We start from the raw sequence: 12,310 nt of genomic DNA, 5'->3' as shown, positions 1-12,310 counted from the left end.
AGTTGTTGATGGGGGCTAAAGTTCTCGATTGGCTATTCTGACTGATTTCTGGGGGCTGCGCAAGAAGGCTTGCCGAACTTGTTCAGCTGTTTCATCTGAAGTTGAGAGGTCCCCTGTTCTCTTTGCCAGGTACAAACACTCCTCCTCCTTAAATTTTGAAAGGCCAATTCAAAATGGAACGTCAGTCTGGTACCTGCTTGGTAAACGTTGTACGAGATTTGCGTTGAACATGTGTCCATGATTCAGTTTTAGCATATTCTAAGATGCAAAATGACCTCTTGTTTTGTGAATGACATTACTGGATCTGAAAAGAGACAAAAAAACAAAATTAAATCAAATTTAATTAAATAAATTTAAATTAAATTAACAGAAGAAAACTTGACACTTTTAGCTTTTAAATGGTACCAGTTCAATCATATTACCATTTGTAGTTCATGATATAAAAGTTCATAGAATGCGACATAGACTTTTGAAACTTATATATTTTCAGACATCAGCCTATGTAATCTATATGCTTATATATTTATATGCAACTTCGTCATTGTCTCCCAGCGTTAATGTTACCATTAGCACTAAATTATATTGTACTGTGCTTTATTACTCTTGTACTACCATCTTTTTGTACTACCATCTGCTTGAACTTGCTCAGGGTTACCTGAGTCAATCATGCCACCTGTCACGATACTGCATAATATTCAGGAGATCAGTAGGGCAACATCTGTGTCCATACAGAGTTGGTCGATAAAGATCCTTTTTTTCCTTTTTTTACTGGACAGCTTTCTAGCGTAAATCATTGCTGAGCTGTCCACGGGAATGTATCACTAATGAGGTCTTGCTGAGCTCTCCATCAACGCCTTGCAAAACACATACATCTCTTTCCAATGACACCAGTGATTGCAAGAAAACAGCTCTTTAGTTACTGTTTTTGGTTAGAATTTTTTTTCCATGAGAAATTCAAAATAGTTTGTGGCATGCGGGTGTAAATTCCAACAAGCCTTCCTTTCGGTTTTTTGATGAATTGTCAAACAGTGGATTCGTTCAATAGCACTGATTCCACAGTTTCTCAGAAAAGGTTGCCATTAAGATCATCAGGTAACGATGGTTTCCATGTGTCACCGAAGCCCTGCCGGACAGCTCTTTCTTTCGCAAGACAAATTTATACATCCTTTTTCTGTGGATTCAATTTTACCTCTTAAATATGCAGAAGAGTCTTTAGATTAAAAGAGGGCTTTGTTTGATTGTACTTGGTCTACTATTCGTAGTAGATGTAGCCTGCCATTAAAACATTGATATATGTGGTGAGGAATGGGCTGGAGTTTATATTTGGCTCACCGCGGAAAAACTCAACAAGCTCAACAGCTGTAAGAGACTCTTACTAAGAGTAGGAATACTTCTCAAGCCTCACACACTAAAGTCTGAGCAGTGTAATTTTTTCTACAGTTTGAACGATCATCACAATATCCCATAGCAACAATCATCTCATGCTAAAGCCCAGGCAATTTGAGATGCGAAGTTGAAGTCATAGATTTTTGTAGCAAACAATCCGCTCTTGTTCGACGTGTTCGAAACAACTTGTCCTATGCTTTAGCTGAGACATGAACTCGCAGATAGACCAAGAAGACTCAAATTCACTGTCCACCATCTAACCAAACAAAATTGTTTGCACATGCTAGGTTTTTAAAACCATAATTGTACTATATCACACCTTATTGAATGACTGACGGACTGTTTTCAGGTGCTATACAATCCATTTTGACGCGATCATCTTCAGTAAATGACCACCCACAAAAAATTCCAATATGCGCAGCTCTGAGGTAGCACAACTCGCGAACTACGATCCGCTCCGAAGGAAACTAAGTACGCAAACAATTACCCCATTCGTCATAAAGGGCTCCATGCACTTTTTTTTTTTTATCCTACTTTGAATTTTAAATTGGTTTTAATATTATAATATTATAGCCTATCTTTCACTGAGACAGACCAACAACAGAGCTTGTATTTGGCTCGGATAGTGGTTGAATGTGTCAGAGGTTTTTCTATTTTGTACATAAAAGAAGTTTGGCTACTTTTTCTAGCAAGTCATACAACCACATACAGGCTCCGTCTTTGGTCTGTCTCAGTAATAATTTTGTTGTTATTTAGCCTCAAATCAACCTTGATATAGCAATCATCATCATCATTGTTCGACCGTGGTCGAGACAATGGAATTTACCATGCTACACCAGACTTCATGGTCCATCATAGCATTACGGAGGTCCTGTTGCTGGATGCCTGTATCCCCTGAGATTACATCAGGGTAGGAGAGTGTGTGCCCTCTGGTATTGTGAGTAAATGGCTTCCAGAGGAGAAGAGTAGAAATTGCCTCGTTTTCAGCAAACCTATCATCAAAGACATTCCAGCCTTCAGCAAATTGTCTTTTTAGGGATAATCTTGGACATTACATACAATGGGCGTGTGATTTAGGTAATGGGATACTTTGGCTGCTATTTTTAGCGTGTCGAGCGACCAGGTAGAGGTGCTTTCATTGGTTCGATTGCGTGATGAGATTTTTTTTACACATATATTTATCAAAAGGGTTTTGTTAGGGGAGATTTTCAGCTTAAATTTTTCTGTTGTCGAACACTCATCGTTTTGTCAATGGACCCAGAAGTTGTTGTTCGCAAACGGCTGCAGCAATTTTTTTCAGCTGAATACATGTCATTGATTGGTTAGAATTACCCAAATACAACAACTTTAACTCGAAATAACTTCTAAATACAAAATTTGTCCAAAACGTTTGAGTAAACCCTGTTCTATGTGACACATTCTACCAGAATCCAAAGTTTCAAAGTGTTTAGTTAAAAAAGTAATTAAAAGATCTGTCCATCAAATGGAATAGATCCGCCAGTCGACCCCGTTATATAATAATTATTGTTGTTATCTGTAAAAGACCGTTGTTTGTCTTAATGTGTGATAAGAAAATCTTCCGTTAAATGCGGACACACAGCCACGGCCGGCCCTAGGGTTGCTGGCAACCCATGCAAGCTGAACTTCGGCGCCCTTACAAATATAATTTTTATCTTTGTCACATCCCCTAGCATATGACACCCTGGGTGACTGCCCGAAATGCTGGTACCTTGAGTTGTCCACGAAATTCTTTTCTCACGAGAGTTCCGGACCCCAGTAATGAACTCATTTGCATATAGCCAATCAGAGCAGAGCCACCTTCATCCTTTCTTCCTTTCTAGTCAGCACTGTGCATCTTCTCCGTCAAGGTTAATGTTTGTTTCTTTTTGTCATTGAGCATTGAGATAGCTGTGAAGTATGCTAAAAATAATAGCTAAATAAATTTTTTTTTGTTTAACTCTTTTAAATTAAAGCTTATTTGCCAACATCTTGCTCAGAGATTTAAAACTAACTCTCTTTCTCTCTTTTCTCTTTTACTTGTTTCTGTCATTTGACTGTGGCCATGCTGGAGCACCGCCTTTAGTCGAGCAAATCGACCCCGGAACTTATTCTTTGTAAGCCTAGTACTTATTCTATCAGTCTCTTTTTGTCGAACCGCTAAGTGATGGTGACATAAACACACCTAGCATTGGTTGTCAAGCAATGCTAGGGGGACAAACACAGACACACAAACACACACACACATATATATGACGGGCTTCTTTCAGTTTCCATCTACCAAATACACTCATAAGGCTTTGGTCGGCCTGAGGCTATAGTAGAAAACACTTGCCCAAGATGCCACGCAGTGGGATTGAACCCGGAACCATGTGGTTGGTAAGCAAGCTACTTACCACACAGCCACTCCTGTGCCTAACAGGTTTTCTCTTTTAAATTAAAATAAACATTTATCTACATAAAAGAAAATTACAGAACTTTCATCTAATTCTTCTAAATCTTTCTGTTAACAGTTGTAATGTGTTTATCGCATGTAACGTGTTGTTTATCACATTTTCCTTAAGCACTGGTGGTTGTAAGGTGTGCTAAAAATTACAGCTAAATAAGATTTATTTACATGAAGTAAAATTACCAGAGACATAACACGTTGTTTACAATTTCTTTTCTACTCAAGCCACAAGGCCCGAAATTTTGGGGAAGGGACCAGTCGATTAGACTGATCACAGTACGCAACTGGCACTTCAATTTATCGACCCCGAAAGGATATATAGCACTTATTCATTTATCCATATTTTGGCTTTATTGTAAGGCGACCGTGTGGTGTTCAAAGGAGTCATTCATTCATCACCATCTCTTTTCGCATGGTCGTTCTACAGATGTAATCGTTAGAGTGTCGGTATTTGTTCTGGGGATCTTTTCGGTTTGAACAGCAGTTTTTAACATAATTTCTAGGTAACTAAAAAATTTTAAACTTCGTATACTGGTAGAATGTATTTATAAAACATCTTTTTCTCTTGGCTTTATTGAGAAAATTCTATAGTTTGTAAGATATTTGTTTTTTTTCTTCAATTTCTGCAATTTCAACCAATCACTGACATGTATTGAGGTGAAAAACATTCTGTGCCGTATGAATATGTCCCTCATTAAAGAAACAGATTGGGTTTATTTACATTTGTGAAGAAAAAAAGATACCCTTCCCCCTAACCCTAAAACAGATTGAAATGCAATAGATCGATACTAGGGTCATAATTATGGGTGACAATTTCATATGACACCGCTAGAAAAAACTGCCGTTCAAACCGAAAAGATCCTGTTCTGGTTCTTTACATTTAGACTTTATTTTATCATCTTGAAGGGATAAAAGGAAAAGTTGTGCTCGACGATACTTGAGCTCACAATGTAAAGCGCCAACAACAACATCATCAACAACAGTAAAGGTTTTGGATATAGGCATAAAGTCAGCAATTTTGACGAGGGATAATTAGTGATTATCATCTGCCCCAGTGTTCGAAGAAGAGGACAAAACATATCTCAAGATTTTTTTTATTACATTTTTTAAGCTTTTTTTTTTTTTTTTGATAAACAAAAAGCAAATGCTGCCATTACTAAGAACGGCAAACCGTTGAGAAAGTTTGAATGTAATTTTTCTTGGTGTAATTGTAGATGCAAAGGGTTAGTTTCTGGTCGTTGCGTTAAGATAAAGTCTAAAAACACTCATGAAAACTTCTAAATTCAACCTCTTAATTATTTGCTGAGGCGTCAAGTTTACTGCTATTGTGAAAGTATCAGTTCCATTTCAGCTCCAATAGAACTGGGTCAGTGACCAGTTTCAAGGAAGTGTGACGAATATGTCAATTTTATGTATAAGAACATATTTATTGCTACATTAATACAGAAAGTGCTCGTGTATTACATGAAGAGGAATAGTTAGATGAAATGACATACATCACAAGTGCAGGAAATCGTCAGAAATTCGACGGTCAGGTTAATGTTTTACAGACAAATATATATTCTAGTTGCCGTATTACCATGGCATGTTTCATCATCTACTATGCTAGGTTGAATATGTAGCTGTGGAAATAGCTATATAGCAAGAGGGACATCTGCTGAAGATCGGATCACTCAGAATTTTTTTTTGCACTCAAATGAGCTAATTTTGAAGGCTCCCTTCATAGAAAGTTCTAGTCATACCACCAGACTATCACACGAGCAAAAGTCGTTGATTGGACTGAAATGAAGTTTGGCACATGATCAACACGTGATTACAATGTAGCAAAATGTGGGTCAAAACCAACTGTTATAAATATTCTAGCTTCTCAAGAAAGAAACGGAAAGTGAATTTTAGCAGTTTTTGCGATAATTTTAGATAATTAAAATGATTTTGCGATAATTTTAGATAATTAAAATGATTCATTGGATCTTTTCGGTTTGAACGGCAGTTTTTTCTAGCGATGTCATATGAAATTGTCACCCATAATTATGACCCTAGTATCGATCTATTGCATTTCAATCTGTTTTAAGGTTAGGGTTAGTTAGGGTTGGGGTGGGGAGAAGGGTATCTTTTTTTTCTTCACAAATGTAAATAAACCCAATCTGTTTCTTAAACGAGGGACATATTCATACGGCACAGAATGTTTTTTACCACAATGGACATCAGTGATTGGTTGAAATTGCAGAAATTGAAGAAAAAAAACAACAAATATCTTACAAACTATAGAATTTTCTCAATAAAGGCAAGAGAAAAAGATGTTTTATAAACACATTCTACCAGTATACGAAGTTTAAAATTTTTTTAGTTACCTAGAAATTATGTTAAAAACTGCCGTTCAAACCGAAAAGATCCGAGAAATATTGCAGATTTTCGGGTAGACAAACCATCATCCACATTAACTACTGAGAAAATATATTTAAAAGTTAAACATGTTTTTAATTAGCCAATATACAATTGTTCAGCAACAGCAACAGCAGCAGCAATTACTAGTAATAGTAATAGTAACTGTTGTTGTTGTTTATGTGGCTGTTGTTGTTGCTCTTGTTGTTGTTGTTGTTTTGGGGTTGGGTGGAAATGATAGTGTATCTGGAACTACACTATCCAGTGTGACCTTTGTGAAAGACTCTAGGATGTGATTTGAGATAGATATCTGTATAATTATACAGATATAAAATATAGCTATGCAATTATGCATGAGCATAATACGCTATGCTTATTTTTTAAATATCATTTTAATTTTTGCTGAAATATTATGAATGTGATTATTATTATTATTATTATTATTATTGAATAATCAATAAAATATCAACAGTGAAGTCCTTCGCTGCAATTTTGCTGCTGCTTTTGATGATGACTTTGACGACGATGATGGCAGCAGCAGCAAAAGCAACATCAGCAGCAGCAGCAACAACAGCAGTAGCAGCAGCAACAGCATCCTAGGTCAATCCTGATCGAGTAGGCCTTTCATCAAATATATATATATATACTAGGAGTTAAGCCCAGTTTCACCCAGTCTGTTTGGATGATGTGGCTGTGATCGTTTTCGGTTAGGCATATGTGAATGAAAATTAAGTTCAGACCTGTACATGGTAGCTAGACCTGGTAGAAATAGCAACCAAATCTCCCTCAAAACACCCTACAGTCTTAATCCGACAATTCTGCCTATTATGTAGTTTGAATGAGAAACTGTAACTAAAGATTAAGATTATTAACCCCACTACTGTTATAAATATTCTGGCTTCTAAAGAAAGTAACAGAAAGTGAACAACAACATTTTGTCACCGACTGCCAAATCCAGAAAGCCACATGAGATTGGCAAAGAATTGATTCAGCCAACTATTAGTGTGGTCCTATGAATAATTTTGTACAATCCAATGATTGAGGCATCGTCTTATATATCATCTTATATATCAGACTAACATAGTGTCTAGCTGAAACTAAAATGAACTTTAATCAAAACTGAAATGCAAGCTTTGTATATTATCACGTAAAACTTCCCGAAGATTATCTTTATATTATATCAAGGAAACATTTCTCTTCTGAAATCACACCTTATCGTCTTTAATCAAAGGGAAAGATGTATTAGATAACAAAGATCGGTGGTTCCCAACCTGTAGTCCATGGTCCCTGATGAAGGCTCGCTAGCCGAAACCTCGAAATCACCACCACCACTGTGGGAGTGTTTATGGGGATGTTTGGGTAAAATATTTGCGAGAGTATGGGGGTGAATTGTATGTATATATGTGTGTGTATGTTTGTATGTGTCAGTTTCTGCGAATATGTTTAATTTTGGGGATACTTTTTTTATTTCAATAAAGTGTATAACACACACACGCATATATATATATCATGTATATGTAAAAAAAATACAAACTGGGACAAGAATGCAAAACATTTAGAAGACGATACAAAAAACACGGACGGGACATTCGAAGCCTTCAATCTTCAGTCAAGAACCGGATCATCTTCGCAATTTCAACTGATTAATCTTGAGATTGCTCTGATCTGGCCAGACCCAAAGGAAAATCTAAGCCAAGCGCATTAGATTCCTTGGAAGAAAGCCTCGAATGTAAACAAAACAAGGATGGAAAAACGGACGATGTTACACGAATAAGGTGTTCTGATGAAGGCATGTAGGTCGAAACTTCGGTGCCACTGTTACTACTCTTCTTGTAAGGCGCAATGGCCCAGTGGTTCGGGCAGCGGACTCGTGGTCATAGGATCGCGGTTTCGATTCCCAGACCGGGCGTTGTGAGTGTTTATTGAGCGAAAACACCTAAAGCTCCACGAGGCTCCGGCAGGGGACGGTGGTGATCCCTGCTGTACTCTTTCTCTCACTCTTACTTCCTGTTTCTGTTGTACCTGTATTTCAAAGGGCCGGCCTTGTCACTCTCTGTGTCACGCTGAATATCCCCGAGAACTACGTTAAGAGTACACGTGTCTGTGGAGTGCTCAGCCACTTACACGTTAATTTCACAAGCAGGCTGTTCCGTTGATTCGGATCAACCGGAACCCTCATCGTCGTAACTGACGGAGTGCTTCCCCACTCTTCTTGTAAAAGTATAATGAATATGCATTCTGTAAAAAATGCTGAGTAATTCATCGCTTTAATATTGAGTTCTTTTTTATTATAACTTGACTTAGAACCACACACACACGATAATTTTTTGCGCTAGTCATGTTTAGCATCAGACCTGAATAAAAAAAAAATCAATAACCTTAATTTGCTTTAATCTTTTTCCTTTACTCGAAATCGCCCCAAGTAAAGCCTGTATGTCATTTCTAGAGAAAAGATCATGACAGAAGTGGAGACTGGCATAAAATTATTTGAATATTAAAAAAAATAAAAAAGATTGCGAGGGTTTTGGGTTTGCTAAAATATATTATAATGGTAAAAGATTAGAAAGCGCTGATGTGCCTGTATGAGCCAATATTAGAAATCAATATTACGATATTATAAAATTACATATGTAATATTGGTTTCAAATGTAGGTCGAAGGGCAGCAATTTCGGAGAGGGATTAAGTCGATTATATTGATCTTAGTTAGTATTTGATTGGAACTAGTTTTATCGACCCCGAAAGGATGAAAGGCAAAGTCGACCTCAGCAGATTTTGAAATCAGAATGTGAAGACAACGAAATACCTATTTCTTTACTACCCACAAGGGGCTAAACACAGAGAGAACAAACAAGGACAGACAAACGGATTAAGTCGATTATGTCGACCCCAGTGCATAACTGGTACTTATTTAATCGACCCTGAAAGGATGAAATGCAAAGTCGACCTCGGTGGAATTTAAACTCAGAATGTAGCAGCAGACGAAATACCAATTTCTTTACTACCCACAAGGGGCTAAACACAGAGAGAACAAACAAGGACAGACAAACGGATTAAGTCGATTATGTCGACCCCAGTGCATAACTGGTACTTATTTAATCGACCCTGAAAGGATGAAATGCAAAGTCGACCTCGGTGGAATTTAAACTCAGAATGTAGCAGCAGACGAAATACCAATTTCTTTACTACCCACAAGGGGCTAAACACAGAGAGGACAAACAAGGACAGACAAAGGGATTAAATCAATTACATCGACCCCAGTGTGTAACTGGTACTTATTCAATCGACCCTGAAAGGATGAAACGCAAAGTCGACCTCGGCGGAATTTGAACTCAGAACGTAGCAGCAGACGAGATACCGCTAAGCATTTCACCCAGCGTGCTAACGATTCTGCCAGCTCGCCGCCTTTATTACGTATGTAATATTACAATATCATGTGTACATTATACTGTTATGCAGGACCAGTACCAGGATAGTCAGCACCTGAAGCGAGCCCTACAACGTACTTCTCCTTCTCTCAGCTTACAATGTACCTCCCTTATTCTCCCAGCTCTACAATGTATTCCCTTTCCCCTTGTTCTACAATATACTTCCCTTTCTCCCAGTCTTACAGTGTACTCCCCCTTCAGCCAGCCCTATATACTCCTTTTCATTCAGCCCTTCAAAGTACTCTTCTTCTCCCAGCACTTCAATGTACTCCCTTATTCTCCTAGCTCTACAATATGCCTTCCCTTTTCCCAGCTCTACAATACTTCCCCCTTCTCCCAGCTCTATTAAATGCTTTCCCTACTGCAAGCTCTATATTATGCTTCATCTTCCAGCCCCTATAATGTAATCTCCTTCTCTAAGCTCTACAATTTACTCCCCCTTCTCAGGCCTTTATAATGTGCCTCTCATCTTCTCTCAGTCCTACCCATTTTTCGCAGCCCATCAACGTGCTTCTTCTTCTCTCAGCCCTACATTGTGCACCTCCTTAATTTGTTTTCAGATTCTTTTAGCCATCACCTTCTTTATACTAACAGAAAAGTGCAATCGTAAAAGTTTAATTAACATGCGCACAAAAACGTTGCGGTTTTATTATTGTTGTATATCACCAAGAAAATCTGTTATCTGACAAAACTGGAAATGTTCCACACCAAATCATTCCAAGATACCCTTCCCCCACCCCTAACTCTAATGCTAATCCTAAATCTAACCCTAAATCTAAAACAGATTGAAATGCAATAGTGTCGTATGAAATTGTCATCCATAATTATAACCCTAGTATCGATCTATTGCATTTCAATCTATTTTAGATTTAGAGTTAGAGTTAGGGTTAGGGTTAGGGTTAGGGGAAGGGTATCTTTTTTTCTTCACAAATGTAAATAAACCCAATCTGTTTCTTAAACGAGGGACATATTCATACAGCACGGAATGTTTTCACCCCAAATGGAGGTCAGCGATTGGTTAAAATTGCCGAAATGCTTGAAATTAAAGTGGAAATATGTTACAACATATAGAATTTTTTCAATAAAGCCAAGAAAAAATGATGCTTTATAAACACATTCTACCAGTATACGAAGTTTAAAAGTGTTTAGTTAACTAGAAATTGTGTTGACATGTGCCGTTCAAAAGGAAAAGATCCCAAATTTTAACCAATGAATCGCCTCTAATTGAGCTAAAATCATTTGCTGCGTGTAAAACTGAGACAACAACCTCACCCTCACCCTCACCCTAACCCTAAATATTTGCCTTTCGTTTTTTATTTTTCTTAATTGTTAAATTAATTTAAGGATAACAAGTAAGAAAAAAAAAAACGAAAGGCTAAAACGAAAGCAATGGAAAATAATTTAAACAATTAGCAAACAAAATAATTCTATAATTTTATACACACGCTTTCCGTGTAACAATTAAATTAATTTAACAATAAAGAAAATAAATTTAGGGTTAGGGTGAGGGTTAGGGTTAGTAACAGGATGTTGTCTCAGTTTTAGACATAGCAAATTATTTTAGCTCACTAGAGGCGATTCATTGGTTAAAATTCGAAAAATTAGACTACGTTAAACAAACAAATTACAATTTTCTCAAGAAAGCCAAGAGAAAAAATGTTTCATTTTGACACATTCTACCAGTATACAAAGTTTTAAAGTGTTTAGTTAACTAGAAATTGTGTTGACATGTGCCGTTCAAAAGGAAAAGATCCCAAAGACGTTCTAGCTATGACTATCTCATCGTTATAAATTATTCAATGTGTACTTTTTCTTTAGAGACAGTTAAGTGTGATTTGGGTGAGACTTGACTGATATTTCTAGTAGGCCGAATGATGACGTAAGAAGTTCTCTTGTCGGATTGTAACTATAATACAAGGTAAATAATCTTTCATAATTTGAAAGTTGTCTCCCTTGGATTGCGCGTTTTTTTTTTCTATCGATATTCTCCAGCTTAATATGAGCCATAGATTCACAGAATCGTTAGAGCTTCGGAAAATCGTGTCTTTTTGATATTTTTTCCGATTCTTTACGTTCTGAGTTCAAATCCTTCCTTTGCCTTTCATCCATTTGGAGTTTATTTTATTTATTTTATTTTATCTAGTTTCAGCTCACGAGCTGAAAATAAAATAAAGTACGGATCTTTTCGGTTTGAACGGCAGTTTTTAACATAATTTCTAGGTAACTAAAAAATTTTAAACTTCGTATACTGGTAGAATGTGTTTATAAAACATCTTTTCCTCTTAACTTAATTGAGAAAATTCTATAGTTTGTAAGATATTTGCTGTTTTTTTACTTCAATTTCTGCAATTTCAACCAATCACTGACGTCTATTGAGGTAAAAAAAACATTCTGTGCCGTATGAATATGTCTCTCGTTTAAGAAACAGATTGGGTTTATTTACATTTGTGAACAAAAAAAGATACCCTTTCCCCCACCCCTAACCCTAACCCTAAAATAGATTGAAATGCAATAGATAGATACTAGGGCCATAATTATGGGTGACAATTTCATATGACACCGCTAGAAAAAATTGCCGTTCAAACCGAAAAGATCCCTTATCTGTAATATTCAATTGTGCGCACGTGTGTGTGTGTGTGCTTGCGTGTGTGTCTGTCTGTCTGTTTTCGT

The sequence above is a fragment of the Octopus sinensis genome, linkage group LG8, assembly GCF_006345805.1.
Source record: "Octopus sinensis linkage group LG8, ASM634580v1, whole genome shotgun sequence".
NCBI classification, from domain to species: Eukaryota; Metazoa; Mollusca; class Cephalopoda; order Octopoda; family Octopodidae; genus Octopus; species Octopus sinensis.
This window is presented reverse-complemented; position numbering follows the sequence as displayed.